The 12,963-nt window shown below is 44.7% G+C and overlaps 1 protein-coding gene across 3 annotated transcripts in view; it reads left to right on the plus strand.

Moving 5' to 3' along the window:
• Nucleotides 1-1,393: 1,393 nt before the first annotated feature.
• IRF2 (interferon regulatory factor 2) overlaps nt 1,394-12,963 on the plus strand; it is a 42,055-nt gene continuing 30,485 nt past the window's right edge. For all 3 annotated transcript variants that reach the window (XM_068403285.1, XM_068403286.1, XM_068403287.1), the window contains exon 1: nt 1,394-1,644. The gene's annotated coding sequence lies outside the window, so the exon portion shown is untranslated. The remainder of the gene's footprint in view (nt 1,645-12,963) is intronic.

The following is a 12,963-nucleotide window of genomic DNA, read 5'->3' on the forward strand; positions in this document are numbered from 1 at the left end:
ACAACCGATTCCTGTAGCTGGATCTCTATGGAAGATGATTAAATAGTAAGTTGCAAACTTTGGCAATTCTGCAGAGAAAAACCTGTGGATTTTGATGCTTCTGGGTTAACTTTGCTGATTTTAAACTAGCAGGTCTTACTGAAACAGCAAAGTCACGAGAGGTAAAAGTCTCCTTTTGGAGGGAATGAGTCACCACTGAAAGCTGAGTTTAGAAAACAGAAGCTGCCCATTCCCATTACCTTTCAACATCAAAAAAAGAATCACAACAGAAGATTTGACTTCTGGTATAGCCTGTGAACTTGTGATCATAGAAGATGGTGGAGGGAAATGCCTTTGTTAACGCCTTGAACATGCCCCATCGAGATCCTTGAACATGCCCCACTGAGATCAGCTGAAGGCGATGGGAAGAAATGTCAAGAGGGAGCTGCAAATTCGGCTCAATGGTTTGGCTAGTGTTTCTCAAGGAAGCCATCTGTGTTTTATTTGACCAAAACCAATTAATGTCATTCACAGCATTGCCACTTTGTGAATAAGCAGTCCTCTGAGTGTGATATTAAAGTAAAGAAATTAAAAGCACATACTAGAAATGACAACAGCCACTGAGCATTGCAAAAGCCAGCCCCAGTCACCCTTCCCTTTGCTTGGAGGGAGGTGCTGGAGCAGGACCAGGCACCTCCCCTCTCCTGAGCCACTTGCAGGTGTTCCCGTTCCCAGTCAGGCGTTTTTCAAGGCTTAGGACAAAGGCATCCTCCATAGCCCTTTTTTAAAGGCAATGACAGTCCCAGCATGCGTGCGTACCAGACCGAGACCACTACTCCCACCTCAGCAGAGGGGGAAGAGAAGCAGGGAGTGATGCCCTCGGTGCTGGAGGAGCCGAGCTGCAGGGATTCCCCCAGGGTCTCGGGGAAAGCCCGCTTTGAGCCGTGGGCTTGTGCATCCCCGGATAGCGTCCCCTCACCCCTTGCTGCCCGGTCCTGTCCCGGGGCTGGCGGCTCCAGCTCTGGGGACAGCCCTGCGTGGGGCTGACCCACGTCCCTCCTGCGCCCTATTAGGGCTGGGCGTGGGAGTTAGTTCAGTCACAAGCCAAGCTATGAATAAAATGTCAGGTTTCCACATGCAAGTCAGATCTTGAATTAACAATATTTAAAGATGCTATAGGAGGCGATGGTCCTAGAGCAGCACCCAGCGAACCTATAGCACTACAATCACCCACCACCCAAACGATCGACCGATTCTCCAGGATGAACGGGGCGCGGGGGCTCGGGGAATAAGGGGCTAACCGGGCTACGCGGCTGCCGGGGCGGAGGGAGGGGGGAGCGCCGCGCCGTGCCGCGCCGCGCCGTGCCGCGGCGGTGACGGGCGCAGCGCGCTTCCGCGCCCGCCGCCGCAGCCCTGCCCCCGCCGCCTGCGCGGCCGGCCCGGCCCGGCGGAGAGGCGGGGGGATTTCCAAGCGCCGGCGGCCTCGCCGCTTCCTCTCCTTGTTTTGCTTTCGGTCTGGCCCTTTCTCCGCCCGGGCGGAGGCAGTTAACTTTTAGTTTTGCTCCCGCGATTATTCAGCGCCTGTTTTCATTTCCATTTCGCGTCCCCTGGCAACGGCGGTAACCTTGAGGAATTATATAAGGGCCGCGAAAACGGGCCGGCAAGGTAATTTAAAAAATTTTTTTCCATTTAAAAAATTTTTTAAATAATTTTTATTTTTTAATTATTCTTCGCGTTGCGGCTGTTTTGGCGTGCGGGGCGGCGGGGCTCCCGGGGAGATGCGCATCGGTTTAAAAACAAAAGGTCGGGCTGCCGTCGCCGGGGCCGAGCCCGGTTCCGCCGTTGCATTTGGGAAGGGGCACGGCAGAGGGCGGGGGGGAGAAGGCGGCGGGTTGCGGCGGAGATGGGGGTGGGTGGGTGCGTGGGGGGTACCCGCCGCCTCCGGGTGGGGAGCTCCGGCGCGCAAGACAAAGGCGGGGGCGTTGGATCTGGAGGGCCAGGGCGCGGCGCGGGCTGGGCCCGGGGGAGGGGGGGCCTCCGCACTTGTTGCGGGCTCGGAGGCTGCCGGTAGCCCCGGTAAGGAACGGGGGGCGGCGGCGGTAGCGCAGCACGGGCTGCGGGCGGGGGTCGCCCTGTGAGGGGGGGGCGCTGCCCCCGCGGGTGCCGAGGGCCGCGCGGGGCGGGGCCTCTCCGAGGTCCCGCCTCCCCTCCGCGCCCGCCCCGCCCCGCGGAAGCTCCGTTACACAAGCGGCGGGGCGGGGCCTTCGCACCTCGCCCGCCGCGGCCCCCCTCCTCACCGTCCCCCACGATGGCGGCTGCGGTGCCGGGGTGGGTCCTGCTGCCCCTGTGAGGGGACGGCAGCAGCGGTGCGGAGGAGAGGAGGGGATGCAGCGGGGCCTGAGCGGGGAGGGTTGTGCGGGAGCAGCGGAAGGAGGAAGGCCCGCGGAGCAGGGCAGGCCGCTGATGGGCGGTGGTGGTTCCTCCCTCCTGTGCGGCAGGCCTTGCCGCCTCGGTAGCTTAAAGTAAACACACCTCTCGAAAGCAAGCGTTTCAGGGCTTTTTTTCCCCTTCCTCTATGTGGTCTGAGTGAACCCAGCGTTGACAAGTGCATCACTCGCACGCTTAATGGCCTCGAACCTCGCTCTCCGCTCTGTTTTTTTCAGGAATAAGCTCTTTTCTTGTGGGTACGGGCAGCGCTGCCGCGTCGCGGCTCATTGCGTGGCGGTTTGCAGAGCGCTGTCCTGCTCCGTGCCAGCGAGTGGAGGGCCAAGCCCTGGACGCTTTCCCCCGGAGGGAATGTATGAACAGGGGTTTTGTTTGTGTGTAGCGCAGAGGGTCGAATTCCAAGCGTCTCGCAATGTCTGGGGTCAAAGTTGCAAGTGCTTGAAGAACTGGATCCCTCAGCCCAGGTTCCCAGAGATATTTAGCTCTTTAATTAACATTTTGATTAGTGTGAGCACCTAAACAGCAGAGTTTTTGAGGCTTATTTATTTAGGCACAGAGCTCAGATAAAGGAGTTTCGGAGTGCAGAACTTTGCTCCCAGTTAGTGTACGGCTATAATTTATAGCCCAGCTTACCATGCTAAGATCTTGCAGACAGCAGTCACTTGGACGTAGGAGCAGCTGTAAATGACAACCTCAGTTTCTGGAGATTGAATATGGCATGTTTAAGTTTGTAGTTATTTTAGTTAAGTCTTAATGGGTTCGCATATAATAACCTTTGCAGAATGCCTGCATTAGTACTATAAAAAGAAAGTTGAGAGGAGCAGCAACATTTAAATTCACCCTAATACGGAAATGGTGACATAGTTATTAAAGCAGCAGAATTGGTCTGTGAGGCAGGTGGTTTCCGTCTGAATCGCAATCTTTCCATGCCACCAGCCCCTTTGGAGACATCAGTGTCCTTCTCTGGCCCCTGTTGGTAACGTCCCCCAGGGGAATTACTTCACGTGGCCCTAGCGTGCAGTGGTTCCTTTTCACTGGTAAATGGTGGCGGAAGGTCTGAGAGCACCGACTCCTTTGACACAGTATTGCTTTATTGTGGTCCTGTGCCACGCTGCAGTTCTTCAGCTAGGTACAGGCACAGCGAGGTGTCAGTCTACTGACCCCGGTGTTACCCCTTTGAGGCTGGGGGTCCCAGCTGGTCAGCAGAGGTAGGTAGAGCAGTCAGCCATTATATTTGACACGTGTCTTTGCGGTGCCACCCGGTTACTTGCCAACTGCCAAAGTGACAGATTTCAGAAGATGTCAAGTCAGTCTCTCGAGAAGAGCTGTTCATCACAGGCCACATTACATGGAAAGGGGTAGCTAAGAGGTACGAAAAGTAACATACAGGCTGTTAGGAAGGGGGGTTAAAGACCCCAGTCTCCATTGTGTGGAGGTCTTTGATATGTGGGACCAGGTGGAGTTAGAGAGAGGCAGGGTCTTAATGCACGGCTGAGAAAAGGATGCAAAAAAAAGGAGCTAAGTTTCAAGAGGAAATTGAAATATTTTTGGTCTAGAAAGGTTCTACGTTAGAAGAATGGGCTTTATGTAAACAAACTTGCTATGTATGCCTCAAAACATATATTTATTTATATATACTATGTATATAATAACATAAGTTTAAAAACCAAATGGTGGGGAAAAGCTGACAGGTGAAGAACATAAAGTTTGCCATGACACATCCTCTCTTGAAAAGGAGCATCATCCCCGTGGTATAAAACTGGTATTAAAACATCTCCATGATACAATACTTGGAGTATCAGAAGCTTTGTGGAAGCTTAGATATTGGAGAGACAGACCACAGATGGCATAGAGAGGACAGAGTGGCTTGCACATGTGTCAAGTGGGATACTTTTTGTTAAAGAGGAAATAACTTTTGGGAAGGAACACAGGATCTCACGAATTGATGCTCTAGGCCTATATAGGAAGAGTAGAGATAAGGGCTGTATGACTGTCTGTGCAACCAAGATGCTGACAACGACTGTCAGATATTAAGGGAGAGTAGAGAAGCTACAGACGTAGGAAATACTGTGATAATGGGAGGCTTCAGTTGTCCCCACGTAGATTATGTCATGCTGCAACGTGAAATGTGCCCGGGTCCTAACTTTTTAGATGCCAGAAGACCCTACTTCCTAGGTGTAGCTGTAGGGTACTCAGTGGGTAGCAGGTCTGGACCAGGTCCTGCCCAGCAACAATTAAGTTCAGAATTTTACGTTAAAAATGCTAGCCAGTTATGATGTGACAGTGATCATAATGTACTTAGACTCAATGTTGCTTCAGGAGCAGTAAAGCCAAGGGTTGTTGTGGCAGTGTTTAGTTTTCCAAAGTAAATCTTCATAAAGCAAGGATAAAAAAATAATAAAATGGTGAGAGGCAGCCAAAAGTGTAAAATACTTGCAGATGGCATGTAATTATTCAAAGAACTATAGTAAAGGCTCAGAGCAATTGCATGGCATCTGTCAGAAATACCAAAAAATCAGAGCAGGCTGACAAGCAAAGTAAAGGAACTCAGTAGAAGTAAAAAGGCATCTTTCAAAAGTTAAAGCTTTGTCTCTAAATGGGAAAGGTGGAAAAGAACATAAAATCTGTGTTAAACACAATAAGGTAGGCCTTTAAAAAGAGTCATGGAACAAGTTGCTAAAGGCATGAAAACAATTAGTAAATCCTCTTTGAAATGCATCAAAAGCAGGAAGCCTGCTGATAAGTGATCCGCGAGTAGAAGAAGTGCCCAAGGAAGATAAAGTCATAGCAGAACAGTGAAGCACATTCTTTCAGCCTTGCTTCACCAAGGAAGAGTTTAAAGAGATTCCCTTGCAGGAGGCTTTTTTTTTTTTTAAGGAGTGAGCATGTTGGAGGATTTCTCCCAAATTGAAGTTTCTGTAAGAGAGGGTATCAGAACGAACCATTGAGAAGTATGAAGTAGATGGCAGGAGCCGGTGCTTGTTGAAGAGTGTTGAAGGAACTTAAAATATGAAATTGCTGATACACTTTCCTGTTGTGTGTAACTTGTTGCGTAGGCCTGCCTTGGTGCTCCAGGAATAGAAGGTGACAAACGAGCTGTCAGTTTTTCAAGGCTTCTGGGGAGGCTGAGAACTCCAGGGTGGTCCTTTTTTGTTTGTTTGCCAGGGGTTAGTGAATGGGATTAGTGAACACGGGTATAAATGCAATACATTGACAAAGACTAGGCCTGACTTTTGTTGAGGAGGAGTTGTGGGTCATGAGTCTTCTGGAGTTCTCTAAAGGCATTGCTGAGCTGTTGTTGAGGTCTGGTTGATACAGTCCTTCTTAAAGCAGGGCCAGTTTCAAAGTGGGGTCAGGTTGCTCCAGGTCGTATGGTCCTGGTCAGTTTGCTCAATGAAAGGAGGTTGCCAGTTGTGCCCCCTGCCCTGGAGTCTGCCCAGGGTCTCTGCCATTCAACGGGTGGAGGAAGGGATAGGTGGTGATGTGACTAAGTTTGCTGGTTGTATTAACTCATTCAGAGCATGAAAATCCTGAAGGCTGAACTGCAAAGTCTGCAGAATGATCTCATATTGAAAGTCCAGATATAAGTTTTTCGAATGAAATTCAGTACAGACCAAGGTAAGTGTAATGCAGATGGAAAGGAATGCAATCTTAACTTTCTGTAGACAAGGATGAAGTTTGAACTGACTTTTTACTCAGGAAAAGATCATACAACACAGATAATCCTATGAAAAAATAAGCTCTGTGCCCAGAAGTGACTAAGAAAGGAGAAGACAGGTTAGGAAGGAGTGAAAAAAGAAATAGAAAACAGCGTCACGCCACTATAAATCTGTGTTGCTCCCCTCTCCTGAATAGTGTTAACAATTTTTGTTCCCCCATCTCAGAAAGGATGCAGTGAAAGTTGATGAGCTACAGAGAAGGGTATCAAAGACAATCAAGGAAAGAGCTTTTGTGAAAGGGTAAGTAGGTTGGAAAAGAAGTGACTGAAGAGGATGTGGGGATGTTCTTTAAAATCATTAGTATCATGAAGAAGGTGAATAGGTAATCGTACAGATAAGGTAAATGCAGCCCGAATAAAACAATTGGGAGGCAGCTTCAAAACAACAGGAGGTGTTTGCCCTGCGATACATATATTGTGGTGCTTATGGCCACTGCGTGTATGTCAGGAGTTTACGTGGGTTCGCCAGTGATTAGGCGGTCTGTGGGAGAGAAACTTGCTGTGCAACTTAGCAGTCAGAACGGTTCAATATCAAATTTTGGGCACTGACTGCCCACAAAGAATTACTGCAGATGCTGATCAAGAATTATTGCTGGAAACTGCAAATAGAAACCTTCTCCACTGAGAAGCATAAGCTACAGTCCATTTGCAGATAACACAGAGAAGCAAGACCGTGTATTGCCCTTTGTTATGTGAATTTTGTGGCATAAGATCTTACGAAACCTCCAGCAAAAAAATGTTTCTACGATGATCCTGTTTGATCTGTGCTTGTTACCCCTGGACTTGTTAACCTGACACAAGTTGCAGTCAGGTAAAGTGCATCCTGTGTGCATTTAACATTGCATAGGAGTGGTACCCCAGCAAAATTCCTCTGACGTTTTCAGGATTAGAACCTCAACTTGTATGTTGTGGATCTTCTATTGAAAGTCACGGTCCATTTGTAGGTAAAGAAGTAAAACTAATCTCATATTACTCTTACTTATCTCTGTGACTCGTTTGTAAAGATTGCCCTTTTGAAACTCGATTCTTCAAAGGCCTACAGTGATTGTGATATTGAGGGCATAAAGGATAAGGTAGTGTTTACAGAAGTTTTATTGTAGTTTGTGGTGCTATAAACTGTAATTAGTGTAAAACATTTTCTGGTTTGTCCTTTGAGATCACAAGTGCGAAAGCAAAACAAGAAATAAGCAGGCCAAAAAGATTCTGGGTACAGTGAATGAGAGGAACAGATTTATTAAGTTGCATATTCCTCACGTATGAATAACATTATGGAAAAAATCACTCACTGTAATTAAATAATTTCTCCTTGGTTTCTTTTCACAAGTTTTGTTGGAACTGTATGAAGGTTCTTCCTTTTATTGACTATGTGTAAACTCTTGTCTTAAGATTAAATTAAAATAACCAGTAAGAAAAACTGGAATCAGCAATTAACAGTTATTAACAGTTAGTGGAAGGGAATGCATGTTAACGGTTAACAGTTTAATGTCTGCATATATATATGCACATATACATATCTACATATATATAAAAATATAAAATTAGGTGTTTTGTATATAGCATAATTAATACATTGCACAGCACACATTTCTTATTGATAGACTGTAAAACAGTTTTAAAACTTGCTCTTCCAGTTCGTGCTGGATATATTTTCAATTTCTTGGAAGCTGATGAAACATTACTGGTTTTTTGAATGAGCTAGGGAGAAAAGAAAGAAGTGGTAAGCAGTAAAGTAATGTTTGGTTTCTCAATGTGTAATATACTGCAAGCCCGGCTTTGTATATATTGGAAACCTTCTGACCCCTTTGTTTGCTTGGGGGCAGATTGCAACAAATGTACAGCAGTCTTTAGTACAAGGCAGGCATTCTGTCCTGTTGCAGCTTGGACACAGGCTTCCAGGAGCAAATTCGCCTGCATGTGGCGTGTTGTTTCACCCGAGGTACAGAACTAAAGTCTAACTTTAAATTATTTTAACATTCGGTTCTTGCTATATAGCTTTCAAGATGAGCTTGGAAGTAATAATTTCCATGTTCTTGCCCCGTAAAGAGTAGAGCAGATTATGGTTTGATAGTTTTTCAGCTAACCTTTACAGGTTTGGTTTGTAGCCCCCAGCATATCTGGTGTTAGGAATGGAGTTAAGCTGCGGCAAAAAGTATTTACATTTGTCCTCTAGTTTGAAGTGCGTGTGACAGTGGATGTTGTGTAACCATTTCCCCTTTGCTGTAAAATTATTTTAAGTACTTTTTAATTTAAAGACTTACATGCTTAACATTGATGTAGCACAAAAGAAGGAAGTACTGCTTACGGTTTGTTTTAAGAAAGTCTGAAAGTGTGGTGAAGTTCTGCTTTTTGATGTGTACGGAGGGATGTATGTGACTTGAGGGGCTTGATGAGTGCACAGAAGACGAAGTCTATACTGTGATATTCTTGTTGGTATTGGACATTGCTTGAAAGCATTACAGACAAACCTCTTACAGCTTTATCTAAGCAATATAATACCTTAATTCTTTAGTAAGTTCAAGTAGCAGTAAGTTTAGGTCATTACGTGCATTTCATGCCTATATGTAACATGCACTTGGTGCACTGGCTCATTGAATGATGTAAATGTGCTTTATATGCAACTGAGATATGAGTGCAGTGGAAAATACTAAACTACTGAATTTCATTGAATGTGGCATGTAAATTTGTAAAATCAAATCCAAACACCCCCTACCCTCAAACACGTTCCAAAATCGTGACAGCATCTTACAAAGTTTATCGAAAATAAAAATAATTCCACAGTAGGAAAAAAGGCAGGATAGGAGACTACCGTTTTTAAATTACTGAAAGCTTTCCCTCAGGATCTAAAATCCCAACAGTCTTACATGAAAAAGATGAAAGCAAAACTCGAGGATAAAATTGAAACCAAATATAAACAAAAGTGAAACCGACTCCATTGGTTTTCATTTCCTAGTTGGCAAAAATGAAAGAATAAACACAGAGCAGAGTGAGAGCTGAACTTGAAAAATTATTTCAATTTTGTTATTTATTTCATCTGCTGGTAAATTTGACTTCTGCATGACAGTACTCCTTTAGCAGATTATGCAGCAGGGAGTAGGAGTTGCTCTCCCTGGTTTATCCGGGTGCCACGTTTCCCACCCAGTGGTCTGGGCGACGGCCCCACAGTACGAGAAGCGTCGTCTTCTTCAGTCACAGAAGTAACGTTTTGAAATGCTGCGGCAAAAGCGTACAGGAAGTACAGTGGAGGTGATGACATCCAGTATGATGAAAGGCAGCCATTCAGCTGGTAGGTGCCCTTGAAATTTATTCATGTTGAGATGCGAATTGCTAATAGGATGAGGTATAAAATATGTGGTGGGTTTCTTTTGCCCCCCACCTTTGGGATCATCCACTTAGATCTGGGTCAGATCAACAGTAACCAAAAGATGTTATCTGATATCAGCTTTGCTGATGACATGAAATTACTGTGAATGGTTTCACTCTATTTCCACAGATCAGTCAGCAGCTAGAAGGTCGGTTTTGACCTTGAGAACTAGCTGGTGAATTAGTCAAAAGATGGCCAAACACTGTGTGGCTGTGGAAGCTCAAATGAATATCCTTCTCACACATAGAGAAGCATGCTCCTGGGCTATGTCAACAGAAAGACTAGATGTTGAGGAGAAGCTTGGACAGTCGCTGCTCTGCTGAAGCTGTACCGGGGTGAAATGAAAGACTAATTCCAGAGGTCTAATTTGCACACATTTGCAAACATTGCATTTGAGTATATCAGAACTAAGTTATTTGGATGCTGAGACTGTTCTGGAGATTTGAGATTGATGAGGGAAGCTGATGGAGACTAGCTTTATTTAGTTTAATAATATTTATCCAGTTTAGATGAGAAATGAAGATGAGTTTAGTGGTCTCGCTCTAGCTCAGTAGTATTTTAGGAAACTTCCAAGATAGAAATAGCTGCTTCAGATCAGAAATTGAGGTTGTCTCGTTGCTGTTGGTCTGTGGTTAACACAAAAACTTTAAATGAAGAGCACATTTTGTAACTGATCCTATTAACTATTCATATCTCTACATGAAAATGAGTTAAGAAGTTCCTGTATATCCTGTGGCAGTGGAAAGAGTAGCATTTTTATAAAAAAGGAGAATTACATCATACCATTTCAACAAGCGTCAGTATTAAGCATTTAGTACTTAGCACTATTTTAAGTGCAAGCCTTTCAAGTGTATGCACAAAAGAAAGACATTTCTCTGTTAAACTCCTCAGTGTCAAGCAATCTCTCTGTAATAACTAACTCAATTTATTTTTTGTGCTCAACACATCTGCTTCTTTCATGGTGCTATTTTTGTAACTGTAAATAAGTGCATGTGACAGACGTGTTTCCAGTTCGCAGTGTGGATGATTCAGAGGATCCCAGCCCCCAAGTCTGTGCCTGCTGTGGTCTGTCTGTAAAGCAAATGTCTAAGTAAGCGTGAGATTGTTTTTTACAAATCCAAAGTAGCATATACTTTTCTTTAATACCTTCTCTTGCAAGGAAAGGAGAAACTGCTTTCTTGAAAGGGCTGGTTTTGGTACTCGCTGTGAGATTAAGCAGAGGTAGTTTATGTCTTTTACTCTCGGTTCTGGGTGCTGCGCTAGTGATTAGAAGTTTGGGTAGCAAAAGTGGAGGTGTGGGTTAGCTATTAACTTCAGTGGTAGAAACTGCCCTTGCCCAGACAATAAAATGAAAGCTTTAAGCAAATATTAAATCGCACTTTAGTGTAGTGTGCAAATAGTTTTTGCTGTGTGTTGCAGAACAGTATGTTATACAAACAAAGGTAGCTGCGAGAAACAAGCCCAATCCGAGCAAGGTGGATTACATCAGGTGCAGGTCATGGCTGGTGAATGTGAAAACTCTTCCTTGAACACATTTCTCAGTGTTAGCTATCTGGAATAATTTTTCTGCTTCTCTAAGTGCCTCTAAAATGTCATTGTCTTCGCTGCAATCCTGCCTGAGCCTCACAAGCCACCAGTGTGGGAACATTGAGATTAAGAATTTGTGGTTTACGATGGCTGCTTTTCTTATATATAGCACCCTATAAAGCACTGACCCTGTACTTAGGCAGAAGAATGCTAGACAGAACACGGAGATGAAGTCTGCCCAGGCTTTAAAAAGTATTTTTACAATTTAAGATCCTGATCTTGCAGATATTTGCATGTGTGATTTTCCACTGCTTTCAGAGGGACACACGTAAGAAACATGGGCTTGTTAGAAGTTTTAGGGATGTCTCCTGTAAACATAATCACAGAGCACATAAGAGTGTATTGGTCTAACAGAGCCATGGAGAGACTTAAAAAAATGCTGTTGAGTTGCATCAGTATGGTAAAAGAAGTGATTCTTGATAATTGTTTGAGCCTTAATAGCCTTCTAGTTTTCACCAGGCTGGAAAATTCTTTATGAATCAGGTGTCAAATGCTGAGTTTTCCTGACAGCTTTCAAGAACGCACAGGGCTTGGCTTCTGTGAATGCTGACTGACACAGCTAAGCAGCAGCAGCTATTACGTGTGGGTATTCAGGAGTGGAGTCGTGTGTGAGCACTTAATTCCAGAATAAAATTGATTTATTGGGGGATAACTGCTCCCCAACACAAGGAATTAATTATTCCCTGACAACCATGCCAGCAATTTTCTTGTTGTAAACAAGCCCTTCTCAAACTTGTCTGAGTGCAGTACAGCTCTACTACTGAAAAGTCACCACCGTCTCTCTTCTAGACAGCTTTTGGGGGAAAAATAGTTAGACATCGCAGATAATGAAGACAAGTCTTGAGCAATCATCAGACTTAAAACAAAGCTTAAGAAGGATATAAATCAGGTAAAATTTTTGGCTGCTTTTGAGACTCCTGGAGGAGGTGGCAGGGGAAGAGTTTTCTGTAATCACATGCTGTTGACTATCACTTGCATTGTCATCCTGATGCCACCAGAATCTGGCATCTTCATCTTCACTTCAGGCAAGACCTGGGAAACAAATGAAAGAAACCCCCAGGAAACAAAGTATTCCTTTACAGCTGAAAGTAAAGCAATCATTTTGTCCTGTCACCAGACTTGCAGACATTCGTATGTGTGCAGATGATTGTTGTGGTAGGGATGCTGCGAAGATGATCTTTAACAATCTATTTGTTAGAAGCCTGGGCCAAGTTCCCAGTTGATGTAAGTCACTGAGATGCCGAGGAAGTTAACGGGCTCAGCCACAGACATTGTGTTGTTCAAGTGTCATGATAATGTTCAACATAGGACCCAGTGCAAGGGAAATTTTATTGTAGGTATTGAGAGGTTGAAGCATTGTTTCGTTACAGCTAAGTCCAGAAGCAAAAAAAACCTTCTGCTTCTGTTGTATTAAAATAAAATGTCTGTTCCTCAGTGCATTTCTAGCCTGCAGATCCAAGGGCTACCTTTAATGGTGCCTGAGATCACTGCAAAATAACAACTCACGTCTTTGCTGCTGAGGGAGGATAAGCTTTGCATGGAAACCAAAGGAAAGAGTCTGTTTTGATGTGTAATGTCTGAATCCCAGCCAGGGCATGTTAACACCCTTTGGGTGGGACAGAAATGCTATAGGGCTGATGAAACACACTCTATATAAAGTATGAGTTCCCATTGTATGTTTTCCTGGGCATGTTTATCATGCAGTCTGTAATGCTGATTTCAATACAGGCTTGAGGTGTTTGCTGCCTTTGTTTTGTTTGGTTTTTCAATTTTTTTTACAGGGAGTGTTGCGTTGATTGGGTTGGTTTTTGCTCTCTGTCTCTTTTCTTCCTTCTGCCTTTGTGTGTCTTTCTTGGGTACAGCAGCATGAGAG

Source organism: Nyctibius grandis, chromosome 6 (genome assembly GCF_013368605.1).
Source record: "Nyctibius grandis isolate bNycGra1 chromosome 6, bNycGra1.pri, whole genome shotgun sequence".
Lineage (NCBI taxonomy): Eukaryota > Metazoa > Chordata > Aves > Nyctibiiformes > Nyctibiidae > Nyctibius > Nyctibius grandis.